Here is a 13,941-nt window from a genome sequence, read left to right on the forward strand (position 1 = left end):
TTCATTGTATTAGCTCATTGCTGTGCATATAGGATATCACTTTGAAACCCTGAGGAGAATCATCGATTATAGAGTAATCCTTTATTCCAACAAATGTGCTATTATTTCATTTATTGTTATTTTATTTGTTATTTTGTTTTATTTTATTTTACTTTGTTGCTTGTATCCTTACGATTTATATTGATATTGATTGCTTCCTGATTGCTTATTTGTACCCTATGACTATCATTAAGTGTTGTACCTTAGAATTCTTGATGAACGTATCTTTTCTTTTATGTACATTGAGAGCGTATGCACCAAGACAAATTCCTGGTGTGTTCAGTCACACTTGGCCAATAAAAATTCTATTCTATTCTATTCTATTCTATTCTATTCTATTCTATTCTATTCTATACTATTCTATTCTATTCTATTCTATTCTATTCTATTCTATTCTATTCTATTCTATTCTATTCTTTATTTTATTTTATTTTATTTTATTTTATTTTATTTTATTTTATTATTTTATTTTATTTTATTTTATTTTATTTTATTTTATTTTATTTTATTTTATTTTTTTAATTCATTTTATTTTTCAAATTTCTTCATCACCTATTTCACCTAAAATGGCTTTGGGTGCTTTACAAATAAAAACTATTAGAAGTGATCCAGTTAAAAACGATACTAAAAACAGAGCTAACAAATTAAAAATTAAGAATTCCAAAGGTTAAAAAAGTTTTTGTTTTTTTTAAAAAAAGGTTTAGAAGTGCCTCAAGCTACTAACCACCTCCAAGGTTGCATGTCACTCTAAAACCCCCTTGCCAGTTGACAGAATCAGAACTTGACTTTCTTCCAGAAGACCAGGTGAGTGGGTGTCTGTCCCACTTCTGGAGGCAAGATAATATATAAGTTCTCTTCTTAAACCCCACCAATTGAATTTTTTTAGCCAATGTGCAATATAAGGTTCCCTCCCTGCTTGACTGGGTGGGACAGATTGATGAAATAATTACAAGTTGGTTCCTCAGCAGAGGTGGGTTTCAGCAGGTTCTGACCAGTTCTGGAGAACCAGTAGCAGAAATTTTGAGTAGTTCAGAGAACCGGTAGTAAAAATTCTGGCCCCAACCCCAACCCCATCTATTCTCTGCCTCCCAAGTCCCAGCTGATTGGGAGGAAATGGAGATTTTACAGTATCCTTCCCCTGCCACGCCCACCAAGCCACACCCACCAAGCCACACCCACAGAACCGGTAGTAAAAAAAATTTGAAACCCACCACTGTTCCCCAGGTAACCTGGTTCCATACCATGAATAGCTTTAACGGGGATAACCAACACCTTGAATTGGACCTGGAAGAAGACCAACATCCAATGCAGCTCACATAGCAGAGGTGTTCCATATGTCCCCTGGAGGCACCCAAAACTACTTGTGTCCCCACATTTTCCACCAGCTGCAACTTCCAGATACTGTTCAACAGTAGCTCCACATAGAACACATTGCAGTAGGCCATATGAAAGATGACCAGGGTATGAGTGTTGGAATGTGTTTCAATCCAGAAAGGGGTATAACTGAGGCACAACACAAAATTAAGAAAAGCCTGCCCCCCCCCACCAGCTATGTCTGCCACTGTTGCTTGTGCAGGAGTTTATGCACCGGGGCCATCTGACTGGGACTGATTGCCTCCTGTTGTTTTTTGACCTGGCTTTGAGATTTCAGGGGAAGTCAGGGAGTTCCTTGAGCTGCAGGAAAATTGAGACATATTCACACACTCACTTTCATGCTTACACCACACCCAAACACATGTATACATGCTTTAATTTTCTCTTTCATCACTACATTTTCACAGTCTTTATTTCATTTTCATTATATTATTATTATTATTTGAATTAAATTGTTTGCGTAAACCTTATAGAAAGTCCAAAACCAGCAAAAAAATCTTTCTCATTCCCTTTGAGATTGTCCAAGAGACCACAGATCTCCATAATTCATAACTGAGTGGACTGCAGATCATACATTTGAGAAAGTTGGAGAAGAGGGATGGAAACTTGAAATAACTTCAACCTGCTTATATGTATTGTGTGAACTGAAAACCAGAGTGCAATTGTCTCAGCCACCTGATGGCCTCAGGATCGGCTTTTTGCTATCACTGATGCTGGCCATGCAAAAGAACATGATGGCTTCCTTCTACAGAATGTCAACAGGGTACCTAACTAATGCCTCTGATAGCAGAGAGAGGATGAACTGGATTGGGGATATAGTGGTGAGCAGTGGTGAAATTCAAATTTTTTTACTACTGGTTCTGTGGGCATGGCTTGGTGGGCGTGGTGTGGCTTGGTGGGCGTGGCTTGGTGGGCGTGGCAGGGGAAGGGGAAGGATAATGCAAAATCTCCATTCCCACCCCACTCTGGGGCCAGCCAGAGTTGGCATTTGCTACTCAAAATTACTGCTACCAGTTCTCCAAACTACTCAAAATTTCCACTACCAATTCTCCAGAACCTGTCAGAACCTGCTGGATTTCACCTCTGGTGCTGAGCCTAATCTGCTAATGGTTTGGTTCTGTGAAAATATGAGCAATTAATAACTGCATCCAGAACTGGAATGATTCTGTGAAATGTAAAATATTGTGGCTTAGCAAAATCACAGGACTTTTGAAAATGTTTTATTATGTATCTATCCAGATCACAGTAGAGTAGAATAGAGTAGGACGGAGTGGGATATGTATACATTTGATAGTGAGCTGGCTTGAGAATTGAAATCTCTCCTTTCTGTGCTTCTCAGCTGCATCCTTATGAAACTGCTATCTACTCCCTGGTGATGGGAGATAGGTAAGAGTGACAGGCAAAATGTGCTCACAGTCGAATTACAGCAGTGGGTAGAGTGGGTAGCACTATCAGAGAAAGTACCATCATCCTCGCTTTTACTGTATTGAAGAATTTGTATCTGAATGACTGCGTTAGAATCCAGAAGATGGAGTTATCTTCTGAAAAGTATTAAGGTTTTCCCTCTATTGAGGCATCTTTTTATTTCTTTTATATTGTTCGGCTGGCCAGTAGCAATAGCAGTAGCACCTAGATTTTTATACTGCTTCACAGTGCTTTACAGCCTCCTCTAAGTGGTTTACAGAGTCAGCATATTGCCCCCAATAATCTGGCTCTTCATTTTAACTGACTTTGGAAGGATGAAGTCTGTGTCAACTTCGAGCTGATTAGAATCGAACTGCTGGCAGTCAGCAGAATTAGCCTGCAATGCTGCATTCTAACCGCTGTGCCACCACAGTTCAGTACAATTAGAAAATCAGCATCTTACGCTACAGTTTAGTAAGAGGTCTTACCACAAAAGGGGACTAGATGGGATGTTATATGTGACTACCTAAGATAGCATGGCATGTTGGAGTGTGGGGGGGACCATTGCTTTGTGCTTACGGAAGGGTAAGGAAGAATCTCAATCCTGTCACTTGTTTAGCCTGTGTATATGCTGGTTGACTTTGGATGCAATTAGAAATGTGCTTACCATAATACATAGATATAAACAATCTAGTTCCTAATTTGTTTTAAAAATGGTATGTGTTAGTTGGGAGATTTATTAGGGTTTTCATTCTGTTTTATTTAATAAAGAGCATATCATGGATGAAGTATCCTAACACGTAAATTTCAGTAGATAAGTTGTATTTGACATTCTGGTCTAGATGACACTGAAGTTTGAAATCTGCACCTGAATATCTGTACCTGTACATTCAGGGCTCCATATCAAGATATTCCCCCTGCATAGAACACTAGCATATCATGGAGAAAGATTCCATGAAATGTTCTTTTTTCTATATTGTGCATTTTTTTTTAAAAAAAAGGTGGGAATATTTAAGCATTAGGGAAGCAAATTATTTGCAATCAGTTTACCAGTTAGCCAAAACCCATTTATTGGAACTTTTGCCTGGAGTTAAGCTTCATCATGAGGTAGGTCTATAACTGTTAGGTTGATCGGACTCGACCCTTAGAACCACAGTAGTGTTGAGATGTTCCTCTTTCCCAGTGGTGAAATCCAAATATTTTTACTACCGGTTCTGTGGGCGTGGCTTGGTGGGCGCGGTGTGGCTTGGTGGGCGTGGCTTGGTGGACATGGCAGAAGAAGGATACTGCAAAATCCCCATTCCCTCCCCACTGCTGGGGGAAGGTTATTGCAAAATATCTATTCCCACCCTTCTCTGGGGCCAGCAAGAGGTGGTATTTGCCGGTTCTCCGAACTACTCAACATTTCCGCTACTGGTTCTCTAGAACATGTCAGAACCTGCTGGATTTCACCCCTGCTCTTTCCTTATCTGAGCTTTATATGGTTTTTGTGAGCTTAAATAATATCTCTCTGGGTTTTTGGGGAAGAAATGAGATAAATAGGCAGTTTTAGACCAATGGTACAACTTCTACTGCACTGTTTACAGAATACAACATATTTTTTTTTAAAAAGCCAACCAACAAAAAGTTGCTGCACAGCTGTGAATGTTTAAAGTTTTTCTGCTTTCCTTTTAGAGGTTAGGATCTTTTCAGACTCTCAGAAAACATGCAAATCTTTTTTATTTGGGTTTTGTTGTTGTTTACTGCCCTTGTACAAACTGAATTGCTACTATCTCACTTAACCTTAAAGGAAATATAACCAGTTCTGATAATGATCATGGTTGTAATGATACAGTGCTGATAAATTAAGGCAAAATTAGGTGGCACTTTGTCCAGAAAGATGGCATCTGTCCTTTGAAGGTCCAAGGGCACTGATTTTTGAGCAACTAATGACATTGCTTGCTATAAAGGTTGGTGGCTTTGCTCATTGTAAGAGTTGTTTACAGACTTACAAGGTTTTATTATATGCACACACCAATTAATTTTTTTTTAAAAAAAGGATTTGGTTGCTGAATATAGAATGCATTTTCTGCTGTGGAAAAATCCATGACTCGTTTTCCTGTGCAGGATGGATGCATATTAACATTATTATTAATATTGATTGCATAATTGCAACCCTTTGTAGAGAGGTTGCTTGATAATTTGATAATTAGTCACTATGCAAATAACCAAATAACAAGTCCAGACTGCCTCTGATTCAGCAAATGCCATATACATTATTATAGCATTCATGATAAGCGATGCTTTGCATGGAACATTGGCAGCATGAGTATGTAACATGAATTTGGCTGTGGCTTTGGCTGTGGCCCTGTGGCTCCCGAGGACGTGGACAGGTTGTTGGGGAGGCTTCACGGCACGACATGTTTACTGGACCCGTGCCCTTCCTGGCTGGTACTGGCCACTCAGGCGGTGACACGAGGCTGGCTCCAGAGGATTATAAACGCTTCTTTGTTGGAAGGGGTTTTCCCTGCCGCCTTGAAAGAGGCGGTGGTGAGACCCCTCCTTAAGAAGCCCTCCCTGGACCCAGCTATTTTGGGTAATTATTGTCCAGTCTCCAACCTTCGCTTTGTTGCGAAGGTTGTAGAGAGTGCCGTGGCGCGACAGCTACCCCAATACCTGGATGAAGATGTCTATCTAGACCCGTTCCAGTCCGGCTTCCGACCCGGATACAGCATGGAGACAGCTTTGGTCGCATTGGTGGATGATCTCTGGAGGGCCAGGGACAGGGGTTATTCCTCTGCCCTGGTCCTATTAGATCTCTCAGCGGCGTTCGATACCATCGACCATGGTATCCTGCTGCGCCGGTTGGGGGGATTGGGAGTGGGAGGCACCGTATATCGGTGGTTCTCCTCCTATCTCTCCGACCGGTCGCAGACGGTGTTGACGGGGGGGCAGAGGTCGACCGCGAGGGGCCTCACTTGTGGGGTCCCACAGGGGTTGATTCTCTTGCCCCTGCTGTTCAACATTTACATGAAGCCGTTGGGTGAGATCATCAGTGGTTTTGGGGTGAGATACCAGCAGTACGCTGACGACACCCAGCTGTACTTTTCCACCCCGGGCCACCCCAATGAAGTTGTTGAAGTGCTGTCCCGGTGTTTGGAAGCCGTACGGGTCTGGATGGGGAGAAACAGGCTCAAGCTTAATCCCTCCAAGACGGAGTGGCTGTGGATGCCAGCACCCCGATTCAGTCAGCTGCAGCCGCAGCTGGCTGTTGGAGGCGAGTTACTGGCCCCAAAGGATAGGGTGCGCAACTTAGGTGTCCTCCTGGATGATCGGCTGTCGTTTGAAGACCATTTGACGGCCGTCTCCAGGAGGGCCTTCCACCAGGTTCGCCTGGTTCGGCAGTTGCGCCCCTTCCTTGATCGGGATGCCTTATGCACAGTCACTCATGCGCTCGTTACCTCTCGCTTGGATTACTGTAATGCTCTCTACATGGGGCTCCCCTTGAAGTGCACTCGGAGGCTTCAGTTAGTCCAGAATGCAGCTGTGCGGGTGATAGAGGGAGCTACACGTAGCTCCCATGTAACACCGCTCCTGCGCAGACAGCACTGGCTGCCTGTGGCCTTCCGGGTGCACTTTAAGGTGTTGGTTACGACCTTTAAAGCGCTCCATGGCTTAGGGCCTGGGTACTTACGGGACCGCCTGCTGTTACCACATGCCTCCCACCGACCCGTACGCTCCCATAGAGAGGGACTTCTCAGGGTGCCGTCCGCCAAACAATGCCGGCTGGCGGCCCCCAGGGGAAGGGCCTTCTCTGTGGGGGCTCCCACACTCTGGAACGAGCTTCCCCCGGGTTTATGCCAAATACCTGACCTTTGGACATTCCGTCGCGAACTGAAGACACATCTTTTTATCCGCGCGGGGCTGGCTTAAATTGGAATTTTAATGTTAAATTTATTAATTTTTAAACGGGGTTTTTTAGTATGGTAAATTTTAATCTCCAGGCTAATTTAAATAAGTTTTTTAAATCGTATTTTAACCTGTATATTGTATTGTTGGTTTTATCTTGCCTGTACACCGCCCTGAGTCCTTCGGGAGAAGGGCGGTATAAAAATCAAATAAATAAATAAATAAATAAATAAATAAATAAATAAATAAATAAATTTGCAAGAGTGTCTGGTACCAGTAAAGCAGCAGATCATTTGCATGCAAGATGAACGGATTTGGGAAATATTACAGTCAAAACACATGGCATTTTAAAGATCATAAGAACATTTTAAAAGGCAGCTATCTCTGCTGAGAATTCAGTCTGAATTTTGCAAATGCGCTGAAATAGGCTAAAATGTCCTGCAAGTGGCGGAAGAGTCTGGGATTATGGAGAAGGTGTAAAGTTTTTCTTTAATAAAAGGACTGAAGTCTTCTAAAGCACGTACATTTTCATACCTGCCATACATTTTAGTAGATAGGTTGCTTCTGGCACTATGGTATAGATGACATTGAAGTTGGAAACCTATATTTGAATAGATACAAGATACAAGCAACTGGGAAAGTTTAATAGTAACCAAAATCAGAAAATCTTGCTGAAACATCTGGAATAGGCATAAATTTCCCTCAAGTTTGTTTGTTTTTAAGAAATAAATTACTCTCACATTAAAAAACAACAACAACTCAATTGCATCAGTGCTCCACCCACTGACTGCCAAAATAAAATTGAAAACAGGTGCCCTTCCCAGGGGCTGAAAGATTGCTTGTCCTTGAAATAAATCACCTAGGAGGAAATTCTGCAAACAAAGAGAAACATGAAAGATGGACCAGATCATCTGAAAGATCAGGAAATATGGGTCACTGGTTGATAGAGAAATTACAATGATGAAAGGAATCTTGAAGGTCATCCAATCTATTGCTGTCCACAGTGCAAAATTGATAATATTTAATCATAGAACTTGAAGATGTTGATACATTATGAAGGGTGGGGGGAGGAGAGAGAGAGAGAGTGAAGCTCGTCCTATGTTGCCTGCATAGTCGTAAAAAAAAAAAGTGCTTGTATTTTTGATGCCAGGCACTTAAAAACAAAAGAGGAAGCTAATTAAAATCCAGGAATCTGCTTTACAGGCAGGTTGCTGTGAATACTGTTTTTTTCCCCAGAAAGCTGCTTTTCATTCTAGGTTCCTCTAAAGATACAGTGAGAAGTCTGTTCCCTCCTGTGTGGACCTTCCTAGATTAGGAAGAGAAGAATGGTGTTCCTTGACCAAAGTGTTTGTTTCCTGATTGCTTATTTGTACCCTATGGCTATCATTAAGTGTAGTACCTTAGAATTCTTGATGAATGTATCTTTTCTTTCATGTACACTGAGAGCATATGCACCAAGACAAATTCCTTGTGTGTCCAATCATACTTGGCCAATAAATTCCATTCCATTCCATTCCATTCCATTCCATTCCATTCCATTCTATTCTATTCTATTCAAGTGTTCCTACAAATATGTGTTGAATGCCCGAATCTTAATAAGAGATTTGGAAAAAGTCTCAGACTATTCAGGCTTCTTGTCCCTTTAACCCAATATTGTCTTCTTTTAGCATCATTTCAGGGATTTAAATCTCCTACTGGCAATTCTTGATTCCAAAGTATGCTTATTCTTAGCTCTTAGGTCCAATACAAATGAAACTTTCATTTATTGATCATTGGTTCTGTCTAATGGTAGCTTAACACACTGACATTTTGGAGAGGATTTTTTCCCTGTCGCAGACATATACTGGAGGCAAAAAAAAAAAAAAAAGCTATTTGGTTCCTGTATGCTAAAGGCTGCATTAATGGGAAATATCACATACAGTAGTCTTACCGATAAATGAATAACTACCAAAGCTTTGAGCCCAGACATTGCTTCTAAGAGAATTCACATGCTTCATACATCTTTTAAATCAACCACTCATTCTTTAACTTATTGGTAAACAAATTGAAAGAATTATAGTTATTAATGAGGCAAAAATCCCTGCAGTTTCTTTGGCAAGATTTCAGAAGTGGTTTGCCATTGCTTTCTTCTTCCTGAGAGAGAGGGACCAGCCCAAACTCATCCACATGGCTTTATGCCTAAAGTGGAACTAGATCTCTTAGTTTCCTGGATTCTAGCCGGGGCTACCTTAACCATTAACCAGTGATGAAATCCAATTTTTTCTACTACTGGTTCTGTGGGCATAGCTTGGTGGGCATGGTGTGGCATGATGGGCGTGGCTTGGTGGGCGTGGCAGGGGAAGGATACTGCAAAACTCCATTCCCACCCCACTCTTGGGGGAAGGATACTGCAAAATCTCCATTACATTCCCACCCCACTCTGGGGCCAGCCAGAGGTAGCATTTGCCAGTTCTCTAAACTACTCAAAATTTCTGCTACCGGTTCTCCAGAATCTGTCAGAACCTGCTGAATTTCACCCCTGCATGCTTGTTTAATACATTAATTAGTAAAATTAAGCGCCCTTGGATATTCACATACTCCACAATATCCTGAAGAATAATAGTGTGAATAATAATCCTGTTGAGATAAACTCAATCATGTTTTCAGTGCCTGTTGGAGATTATGCATCAGGCCAGATTTTAAAAAAATTAAAAAATAGTTGAGATGAAAATTTTCTTTTAAGCTTATTGGAAGATCCTGACCAGTATAGCTTATTTAAAATAAGAGGCACATTCTGCAGAAAGTAAGACATACATTTACTATACTAGGAGGCAGAATGAATGTTTATACAGAAGAGGGGAAGAAATAAAATCATGTCAGTGAAGAAAACTTTTTTTGTTAATCAAATCAATACATCACAAGATTCATTCTGCCTCCTAGTATAGTAAATGTATGTCTTACTTTCTGCAGAATGTGCATCTTATTTTAAATAAGCTATACTGGTCAGGATCTTCCAATAAGCTTAAAAGAACATTTTCATCTCAACTATTTTTTAATTTTTTTTAAATCTGGCCTGATGCATAATCTCCAACAGGCACTGAAAACATGACTGAGTTTATCTCAACAGGATTATTATTCACACTATTATTCTTCAGGATATTGTGGAGTATGTGAATATTAATGTGGATATTCCTAATTTGTAAAAAAGTATGAAATCAATTTGTTTTTCCAGTGTCATAATGCAATGGGATGCAAAATAGTGCATATTTAATTTCACTGCTAGATTAATTGGACTGAATTATTTTCCATTGGGTGGGTGGGTTCCTAGCTTTTGGTGACAGTTCATGACAGTTTTAAAGAATTAACTAGAGTTGCCATGTTTCCGAAACCAATTGTTATGGAACATGGCTTTTGCATGGGTATGTAAAAAGCAGGAGAATGGATTAATTAGAAATGAGGTTTCCTTGCAATCATTTTTAAAATAAACTGTAACATGGAACCCAATGATCACTTTGCCAATCATGCATCAAGTTTTAATGATTTGGTAGCTACAATTTATTGAATTCACTTTTCTTCCCCCCCCACCCCCGTTTTTATACTGCAATGAGTTTTTAACTGAGTGCCTTTCAGATAGTTCACCATGCTAACTAATAAGTGTGGGCCAAAATATTACAATTAGAAATGTAAATGTAAAACAAACTTCTTCCCTGTACTATGGAGAGCAGAGATGGGTAGAAATTGAATATATCACAATTTTTAAACACTGAATACAACAACAGCAGCAGCAGCAGCAGCAGCAACAACAACAAAATTGGGGGGGGGGTTCGTCAAATTATAGCCAATGAGTGGGGAGACAATTCCACCTAACTGAGGGTGGGTTGCAGTGTTGGTTTTGCTTGCTTATGCCTTCATGTTCATTTTCACAGGGAATCTGAGAATCATAAACCCTTTGCATTTGGAACAGACTTGTGCTGCTTTAAATAATTTTAATTGACCTAAAGTATTCCAGATGTGTTGGGACTTCAGCTCTGGGTCTTTGAATCTGTAGGCCTGTGGCTGAAATCTCCCAACCTTCTAAAAGTTGTCAAGCTGGAAAAAATGGATCCAACAGAAAAGACCTTGAATTATTAGAAGAAATCAGCCCCAGCTTCTTTTCACAGTTTTGGTTAACTTCAGTGCCATTATTTTTCTAAACAATCATTTCTGGGAAAATTGAATAGCTCAATCTACCTTGGTTTTCTGCAAGATGGATTAAGCTGTGTGCTCATAGTTTAAATGGATTATGGAAAAGCTATCAGGTTGATTTTGGTTTTGTTATTTCACAGCTAGATTTGTTTGTGGCAAACAGATTACAAAACTGTTTTCTGTTCCATTTTCCAAAGATCTGGATTTCTTTGGGAAAACCTTGAGAAAGTATCTGCTTCTTTAGTAGAGATTATTTCACAAAATCTTAGAAGGCAAAGTTGGAAAGGATCTTGCAGATCAAATGGTGAATCCTCTGCTCCCTGCAGGAATCCAGTACTCCAGCATCCTTTACAGAAAACATTGGAATGAGAGGGTAAAAAATTGCTTATTCCCATGTATTTATGAAGCTCAGTGTAGCCATGATTTCTTGGCTCCCTCGTTCTTTTTTCACTAGATTGCAGATTATGAAGTTGTCCAATATATGCATTTCTCCTGTAAGGCAGTCTTTTCTCAATTTCTTTAACAGTACATATACCTAAAAGCATGGTAGTGAGAATCTACGAGGAAGTGAGCTTTTATTTGTTAGGGTTTTCTTATTTTTGCTTTTAATATTGTTGACATAATAAATTGATCTACAGAATATACGTTCTCACCCACACATCTGCACTCACATACTTTTTTGACAAATCTATTAAATCTAACCATTTTTGCTAGACAAACCTCTAGAGTAATTTGTGCCTACTTTTGATGACATGGATCTACTTCAAAAGTTATTTCACAGGAATGGATGTTTTTAATTCAGAGAGAGAAAAATGACACCCACCCTACAAAATTAAGCATTCCTATGCAAAACAACGATGAAGAGTTAGGGCTAGGGTTAGGGTTGATCTCCAAGCAAAAATACTTTTAGAGTCATCAAAAATAGAACTTCAAGTCAAGTGATGGAAAAGAAACTAAGAAGGACATACTTTTTGAAGGTGGGAGTTAAAATTGGAACTATGTATGAATGACTGTCAATTAACTGGGTCAAGAATTTTCAGACAAAATATTAAAAAAGACTAAAAAATAACTATTTTAAGAAAAATATAATTGCTACATTTTTAAACATCTCATTTCATCTTAAAAGTACATTTTCTATTTCTATTGATTTGTATTTTTACAACTGGTTAAGGGTAGCTCTTTTTCATAATTGATCCAATCCCCATGAAAACCTGGATTGTGTCCATTCCTTTCCTTCCATTGAAATTCTGATAGCAGCACTGACTCCAAACACCATGCATTGCCTCAAGCCAACCCCAGCCTCTATCTACTAGCTTTGATTGCTGTGGCATCTTTATTTTCCTTCTTCATTTTTAAAAGTCCTTTCATCTGTCTAGAGGAGAGAAGCAAAAGGAAAATGGAACTGACAGACATTCTGGAGCAGAAAATAGTATTATACTTGCAAGACTGGAGGTTTGCACATGAAGAAAATGTCAAGTATCATAATTTTGATGTTTTAGAGAACCAATGATGATATGATCGTGGTGATTTAGAATGGTTCTTGAGTTCAGTTGACCTGGAATTGTCTTTCTGCCCATGGGAAGCATCAGTAAGGAGGCCCAAACAATACTTTTTTTCAGTGGAGTTTGCATCTCTTTGCAGCTGGACTTTTCAGACTGAAGAGAAATCTGTTTCACAAATTCCATTGAGTCTAGTTGGAGATGTATAATATTTTGAGACCTGATGAGCTGTAGAAGGAGTACAATGCTAGCTTCCCCCGTTTTGCTTATTTAGAGTATTCTTGTCAAGAGAAATGGAGAGAAGTGTTCACTGCACTTGGTAATATCAGGAAAACCTTCTTTTACAGGCTGTATATTTGGCCGTTGTATATATCCGTATAAGTATGGATGCATTTATTTATTGGCATCTTTCCTTTGGGAGCAACAGTGTACATGGACCTGCCTCTTCCAACTTTTCCCCACCATGTTCCTGAGAGGTAGGCTAATTTGAGAGAGTGTGGGCTTGTGCATGTAACACTTATGTGTGAGAGAGACAGAGAGGGGGAGGGGGAGGGAGGGAAGCAGGGAGTGGAGAGGGAGAGGGTGAGGGAGAGGGAGGGAGAGAGAGAGAAAGAGAGAGAGAGAGAGAGAGAGGGAGGGAGGGAGGGAGGGAGGGAGATTGTTCTGCCTTGATATGCTCAAAAGTCTGCTCCCAGGTTCAGATTATCTAACCAAATTCCCTTGGGGGTTGCAATCTATTAAAAAGCCAATGCTATAGCTTCAAATAACACTTCCTTGTTTTTCAATTTCTGTCTATACTTGAGAAAAGATATTGAGTAGCTTGAAGAACTGGGCTTGTTTTCTTCAGAAACGTTCCCACTTTGAATTGGTCTTGAATGCAGCCCTAGATGAAGCCATGATTATTTCCCACTGAATGAACAGGAATTAAGTTTCCAATGGTTAAATCAAGTTATCCAGCCTTAATGTGTCAATATTGCTTTTGTATCCAGTGTTGGATCTATAACGCTTTACATTCCTCCATCCATGATGCTGAAGCAGATCTGTCTGCAAGTATCTTAATGGCAATATATTATGGTTATTTCACATCAAAAGAAACAGTGGAAAGATGTAGCTTTTTATTTAACTGAGGATGAATTAGTCACATTTTTTTTAGTAACTAAACTAGAAATTCCTGATCTCATTTTTGTGTGTCTGTTTTGATATTTACCAATATTTTGATATTTGGTAACTATCAAACCTGCCATCAGTGTGTGCATTTGGCCTTTTGGGTATTTTTAGGCTGACCTTTCTCTGACAAACACATGGCTGCATCCATGAATCTTAAGCCTGATTTTTATGCTACTCAGTTGCAAATTGTGGACTAGTTAGGAAACCTGAGAGAGTAAGGACGTGCTCCTGAGCTGGTCATGTCTTTTAATTTAGAAACCTGAAGACGGGATCTTTCAAATGATCCTGATATTTGTAAGCTGCCATGGGAATCATTTTGGCTAAGCAGTAGGAGAAACAATAAATGCTTTGGATGTATTTAAAATGTTCAAAACTGTGAAAATAAATTGAATCTGGACTCATTTCT

The sequence above is a fragment of the Ahaetulla prasina genome, chromosome 1, assembly GCF_028640845.1.
Source record: "Ahaetulla prasina isolate Xishuangbanna chromosome 1, ASM2864084v1, whole genome shotgun sequence".
NCBI classification, from domain to species: Eukaryota; Metazoa; Chordata; class Lepidosauria; order Squamata; family Colubridae; genus Ahaetulla; species Ahaetulla prasina.